Raw genomic sequence first — 7,588 nt, 5'->3', positions numbered from 1 at the left:
ACTCTCAGACTGCCATTCTAGTCTTCCAAATGAGTTTAGCTAACGTATTGGTTTGATGAACTGGTTGCTTGTGTTTCCCCATTGTTCTAGTGACTGTAGTGTTCCCAGATCTCAATAATTAACTTTGTGAATTTGATTCTAATATGGCTGATTGAAATAATAGCAAAAAGTCAAATACAATGAAATAAGTGCCATACATGGGATTCCTCTTGTTTCCTTTTTTATATTTTTGGGATGGTATTGAAGCTCAAGCTGTTACAAGAACTTCCCATTGGGCGATGTCTTTTGTCATTGTGTCTGCCACAAGGGGGTAACCGTCCCACTGACCTCTGAACAAAATTAACATGACTGCTTCCGTTTTCTCGTTGGCTATCTTCTCAGTCTTTCCTTCGTTCCCTTGCTCTTTGGCTGTACCTGGTTTCCGCTGGTTCGATCTTACCTTTGTCTCTCTGTAACTTATATGACACATAAAAGGCGCTTGACAATGGGAATGGTGCTAAGTCGGAATCAGGCTTCACCTGATACTGAGGCTTTACCCATGAGCCTCAGGGCGTGTACGCCAGGAGTAGGAGGAGGCGGCAACCACAGCTTATTTATCTTTTCATGTGGCTTTCTCTCTTTTTTACAAAGCTATCAGGCTGCTTCCTCAGTAGTTGTGTGATTGTAATTCTCGTCAGGAAGATCTTTTGTCAATCAGGAGGAAGAGTTTAATACTCAGCCCCCTGGGGTTAATAATAAGTTTGACCCTGCAGATAAACCTGTGAGTGGGTAGAAAAATGTTTGTGCATGTCTGTGTGCTTCTTCCTCTTCTGTTGAAGTTGATAGTCTGTGTAATAAGTTGTTTTATAGATAATACCAATTGTCTTTGACTGTAGCAGCGTTGTGATAAGCTGCCAAACACTCAGTCGCTGCTTGACTCTAATTGTTCTGCTTGACTCGTCTTGGTACACATTAATATTATCATTAAGGTTTGATATTGTTAAGTAGGCGCAGGGTAAAACAGATAGCGCTTCCTGTTCGTCAAATAAGTGGCTACAATAATCCTCATGTTCCAGATAACAGATGGTAACAGAGGTGCTGTGTTGAAGACATGCTGAAATCACTGGCCTGTTCTATCAAAGGAAATCATGTGGAGGTAAGGAAAAGTAACAAGGAAAAAAACATGACTATCAAAGAGCAAAGGGTAAATGTTTCTTCCATAACTCCATTTAACACACAAATTAACAGGAATACCTATTTGCTTAGAATACACAGCACTACCTCTACTATTAACCGGAATGCACAAAGGAAAAGTCAACAGACATTCTTTGTGTTTCTTGGCTTGGGGGCAAGAATCACCAACAGGGTATGCATATCAAACATGTGTAGAATATTGCAAAACACTGCATCTGCCATTATGACATAATCATTTTTTGGTACCTGACAGTCCATCTGCACCTGGACTGTTTCACTTCCCGCTCATGCCTTTTGTAACTGAGAAGGCAACTGTTTGCAGAAATTAATCTCAGATAAGCTGATTACACTACCTACAATGGTCCTGTATGTGGCCAGCAGGAAATGGTTTACAACTTAACTAAACAAGGAAAGAGTCCAGAAACCCACATTTCTTTCTTGAGTTGGAAGTGAATAAATGACCTTAAAGGCCCAGACACATTAAATCAACATCAAATAACTAGCAGTTCTTATTCTAATACAGTCAACATGGTTAACTTAAAAGCGAATCACAGAAAAAAGCCACTTTGCACTCATGCACTTTTTAGCTATAAGGATCACTACTCAGTCATGGTTCTAGAAACATTTGGGCATCCATTTTCTAAGTGCTTATAAACAGACACATACAGGCATGTCTGACAAGTAAGCAAATAAAGTTTGTTGGTGATCACAGGACTTTAACTTCCAGGGAAACGTTAATGAGGTGCCAAGAAATAAGTAATGGTGTTTTAAATGTGTGTGTGTGCATGCTTGTGTGTTAAGTTGACACTGAGGTGGAGAGCTGAATCCTGTCCAACAGTGATAAGGCTTTTGATGACAGGGCTGCATTAACCTACCTGACACACACACACACTAACACACACATGCAGCGTGGTAAGGGAGGGACAGGGGTGTGTGAGAACACGCTTTAAGAAGCCTTGGCTCTCTGTGTGTGACACTAAATCCCTTTCATGGCAACAAACACACTGACAGAGCGGCAGGAGTGAGATCGAGGTGCAGAGAGGAGGTTCATTACACACCAACATGACATATCGGAGTTGGAGGAGGGAGGAGACTGTACATTTACCAAGACATGGTTGTCATCTTTTTAGCAAGAAGTATAAGAGAAGGGGAAAAGCTTGTAGCAAACCATGCCATGATAGTGATACCCTCTAGTATGCGTTCAAATCAAATGTAATTTAAAAATGTCTCTCACTGGGTCAAAAATACTATATATAAAAACTTAACTGGCGATACATTAACTATAAAATATTAACTTTCTATGCTATGGTGATAGACCCTATGCAATATACTGTAAGATTAACACTAAATCCTAAACTTAAAACTGTGTTGCAATTCTTACAGTTGTGAGGCGCATCAAAAGCAGACTTTAACCATGAGCAAGCCTTATTTGTATAGTGCAGCAAAAGGCAAGCAAGATGCTTTGTCCATTTAGAAATGGACAGTGCTGAGTTAAAAAATAAGTATAATGTATGCACAAGTGAATAGCAGGGGCCCCAATACTGTACATATCTTTGAGGTACCCCATATTTTTACTTGATTTGAATCAGCTCTAAGAAGATTAACAGAGAGCAATTTATTTAACAGAGTAAAGAGAAAACATATTTTACGATTATGACGATTCATATTTTCATCAGTTGTTAGGCGCGACCTTAAGTGGTCGCAATAAATATGACAGGAGCAAAGCAGGAAGTCGTCAGTGTGGTATAATACGGAGCGACAAGGTCTGCATTGGAAGGAAACTGAAGGACTTAGATCTAGGATATAACTTTTTATGTCCTGTGCAGTGGCATTTTTATATGTACAAAAGTGGTGGGGCACAAAAAACTTAGATGTCTATAAGCTTCTGCAGTGAGGTTCATGGCTGGTGAGGCACTGGCACTGACTCTTCAGGTTTACAAATATTATATTTCGACCTAAATCAAAATATAATATTATTTTCAAAAGCTTTTTTTGTCTGATGCTTCAATTAATTTTAAACAGACAGTTCAACAAAAGGATACCCAAAAAATGTAATTTTATCATTTACATATTGAATTGTTCTCTCTTAGTAAGATCCCATTTTCAATACAATTGCAGTCTTACCTTGACTTGAAGATTAAGTCCATTTGCCTATCCCTCTGGACAAAAATCTCTATTACTTTTTTGTAAAAGTCCTCCTTATGTTCTTGTCGTCTATCATAAATCTAATCTAATCAATAGATTTATGATTCGAAAATTATAAAAGTAGGGTAGACATGTGGATATTATCCGGCTGAACAAAACGTGCATTTATCTAACAGGTTTGTTTCCCACAGATCTTATTTGGAGCTATTTTCAAAAATCTGGAGAAATCTCATTGCTTTTTTGTCGAGGGAAGACATGCGCAGCTTACTTCCGGGTTTTAGGATGCGTCACTGCAGCTCTCTCGTCTCCTCTTCACACACCACACTTTTCGCGGCACACGTACTTACAGCCAATCAGCTCTGAATTATGTGAGATGACGTATGGTGGGGATGGCAGCACTATGCCCCTATGGTCATTATTTTTTGCCACACACATTAAATAGGACAATACTCTGAGCATGCGCAGTGTAGTTTTTACAGTCACCATTGACTTAGACAGTGAGAGGGAGGGGCATGATCGGGTTTTGTCCCACATGGCTCTAAACAGCTCAATAGGCACACACTGTAGACACTAATTAGAAGAACACAGACTGAAACAGCAATGTACAGACAAATCAGATGATTAAACATGATCTTAAAATATATTTTTTGCAAAAACGCTGGTGTGTAGGTGATCACTTAAGTATGTATGTTATTAACACATCAGGTAATAACACAATTATCGTACACACTTACTTTAACTACAAAAATGTATGTAAGAATTCAGAGATGGACACAATTTACTTTTCCTACATTCTTCTTCACATTAAAGCAGTTAACACATCATTTAAAAACATCTGTCAAAATAATATTGTGATGTAATAAACACAACAAATCATTAAATTGTCTTAAAGAAAAACGGAGAAAAGTATGAGGGGGAGACAGAGGGATGAGGATAAAAAGAGGAATAAGGGTGGAGTAAAAAGAGATTATGAGATATGCCTGATTCTGACCTCATCATTCTCCATATGGTGCAGTAATGACAACCGACCGCTCCGCTCAACAGCATGCCTCAGGGTGTGTGCCCCTGTGTTTATGTGACCTGTTACATGTCTCATTGACCTCCTCATAGCTTGCAAGTGTGACATAGCTAAAGGCTAAAAAACAAAACAATTGAAGACCCTTTTTTCTCATTTTGTTTTGTAATCTACTTAAAATGACCCAGAATTTGTAAATACAATTGTCTATAACTTGCATTTGCATACCCGATGCATTTTTGTAAATAAAACGTACAAGCAATTATCAAACAGAAAACTATTTCTGAAGTCAACAAGCCAAGCGATGAGACATTTTAAATAGCATTTTCGAATGTAATGAAAAATCAATTTACAAACATGCATAGTCTTTAATAGCTAAAATCAGATCAGGAAATTTGTCGTTTATTTGGATTGCAGAACAATACATTATATTTTGCAGTATATAAAGAAAGTAACATTTCAATGTTGCTCACTGTGAACATAATTATTGTTTAAAAATCCCATAGGAATCAAATCTGAACAGCTGGCAGGAGAGAAATAACAAATGTTTTGTAGTTGATACTCAAAAGCAATGATATTTCTGTGAAAAGCTACTTTGGCGACAAGTCAAACTACAATTCTACGCCTCATAGATTATGCTAGTAATAATTGTTTAGTGTTATGCATGACTGTCTCATCTATCTATATGACCAGAGACAGCCGGGCAGCCAGCCAGACGGACAGCTGTGAGAGGTGACAGTTGTCAGGCCAGCACCAGATAAACTCCCTTTTGCATTATTTAGCTGTAACGGTCTGCCGCATAATCGGGAACGACAACATCCAGGCATCACGTCATCAGTCAGCTATTACTGTCTGTAATATTATCACTTGATTGTCCTTTGATCAGCCATCTGCATATATGTTTACATTGTCAGTTTTTGAAATAGTCATGTTGATGTTAGTAAAGCTTTTGGGCTTGTTTAATTAATCGATTAATTGATTATAAAGGAATACAACAGGTTTATAACTTGCAGAGTTACAGTCGATTACTTGTATTAGAAAAACACAACTTTAATTTAAAAGGGTTTCTCCTCCTACCCGGCCCAACAACCCTAGAAGTTATTATGTAAAGGTTATGTTCCACTAAAAGAAACACCTAAATGTGATCAACTTTACAATCACACGCTTGAGCATGTTGATGTAGAAAAGCCTTTCACATGGTATAATGTGAAAGACGTTTGTTGTTCTAGCCAAAACAAGAACATAAAAAAAGAAAGTCATTTTATCTGATAAATTCATGCATGTATGAATGTAACTCCTTTCTACGATAGTCAGATACAGTATGATATCAAATTAAATAATGTATTATAGAGGAGTTTTGATGTGGGCTAAAACAGCAGACAGGCCAATCACGAGACACAATGTTTAGAAGGGTCAGACAAACCCTCTGAGATAAATCCTGTGATGCCAAAACAGAGACACAAAACAACAATAACTCCCAGAGGGAGGTAACACATTTTTCTCACCTAAAGTCAGAAGTGAGTAACACAAAGAGAAATGGAAGAGGGAACCTCAAGGATGAGTTATCTTTGTGATATTTCCGTGTTTTGCCGAACAGGAGTGATGAGCAGCAAAGAGATAGACAAACTTCTGACTCCGGTATGGCCTGCTAAATTGTCAATCATGTTTATATATTAAGTTCAATTAAAAAAATATATAAATATGTTCACCCTATTGAAAAAAAAAGATGTTTCAAACTTTTCCAGACATTTTAATAAACATGTCCCGCATAAATGTGAGGGGAGAATAAAAAGAAGAGTAGAAGGGAGGGGGTGAAGTGAGGAATGAGTGATAGAGAAAGACAGGGACAGAGAGTAGAGAGGTATAATGGGGGACCATCCTTCATGTGTCAGACAGAGCCTTGTGACCACCAGAGACCTCCCTTGAGACACACACACACACACACACACACACACACACACACACACACACACACACACACACACACACACACACACACACACACACACACACACATATAGGTATATATAGGGAGGGTACCATGGACTATAGGCTGAGGCTGTCTACCTCCCTGCCACACAGATACCTGAAACTGCTTCAAAGCTGAGGTGACCCCCTCCCAAGCTTCCCTACACACACACACACACACACACACACACACACGCACACACACACACACACACACACACACACACACACACACACACACACACACACACACACACACACACACACACACACACACACACACACACACACACACACACACACCCTTTAGGCTAGTGATGCTGTTCCCTCGGTGACAAAGTAAATATTTCAGTCAGGGCTGTTCATATTCTTATGAGAAGCCTATACACTTTCTAAGACTGGAGCAACACGAAAACGGTAACGTATACGAACCAAATTCGAAATCAAAAAAGTCTTCCGCCCACCCGCAATAGACACCAGAAACGTGTCCGTTCACACGAGACCGTTCGAAAGCGCTGGAGACGCTGTAGTACATATGCCGGGCCTGTAAGTGGCGCTGTACTTCTGCCACAAAATACACCAACAGCAGCGAAGAAGACTTCCCGCGCATGGTTGCCCTTCTGTTTATTCTCCGCGGTGGACGCTCTGGCTCTTTTTCTCCCTCCCCGAGGCAAGAGTGTGCTCCTGCTGTAAATCTCTCCGGTAGTCCACCAGCAGATGAAAAACACCCACCTCTCCGCCTCTTCCAAGGGACGAGGGGACCGTGCAGCAGAGTTTCTGTTAGATTTTTTTCCGCCGGTCAATATGTCCGTTAAAGTTTAAATCTTCCGGACAAAATTAGAGACGTGCCGGTCAGAGGTCTTCTTTGTTATTTATTGAGCTTTAAAACAAATTGATAACGACTCTATATAATAATATAAGAATAATAAATGGAGCCTCTCTTTTCCTCCCCCTCTTCTGACAGCCCAGCAGCTGATCTCTGAGCAGGAGAGGTGGGGAGAGGCGGGGCTATTGCTTCATCGTTATCAGGAAATTATCGTATAGGGTAGACACAGAGCCGTTTGGCCCCCCAGAGTGTTGCGTCCCCAGATCTACCCACCTTGGGACCTATGCTTGGGACCCATTATCTGCGTTTCCCTGTCGGCCTCGTGTGGCCGAACCGTCTATTCAGGGGTCGGCAACAGGCATCCGGTCGGGATCCGGACCCAGACGCCGACCTATACGGACCCGGATCTATAATCAATACATTAATAGGGGATTTCAATTTTGACGGGGCGATTCTATTTT

Source organism: Gymnodraco acuticeps, unplaced genomic scaffold (genome assembly GCF_902827175.1).
Source record: "Gymnodraco acuticeps unplaced genomic scaffold, fGymAcu1.1, whole genome shotgun sequence".
NCBI lineage: Eukaryota > Metazoa > Chordata > Actinopteri > Perciformes > Bathydraconidae > Gymnodraco > Gymnodraco acuticeps.
Note: the sequence above shows the minus strand (reverse complement) of the source record.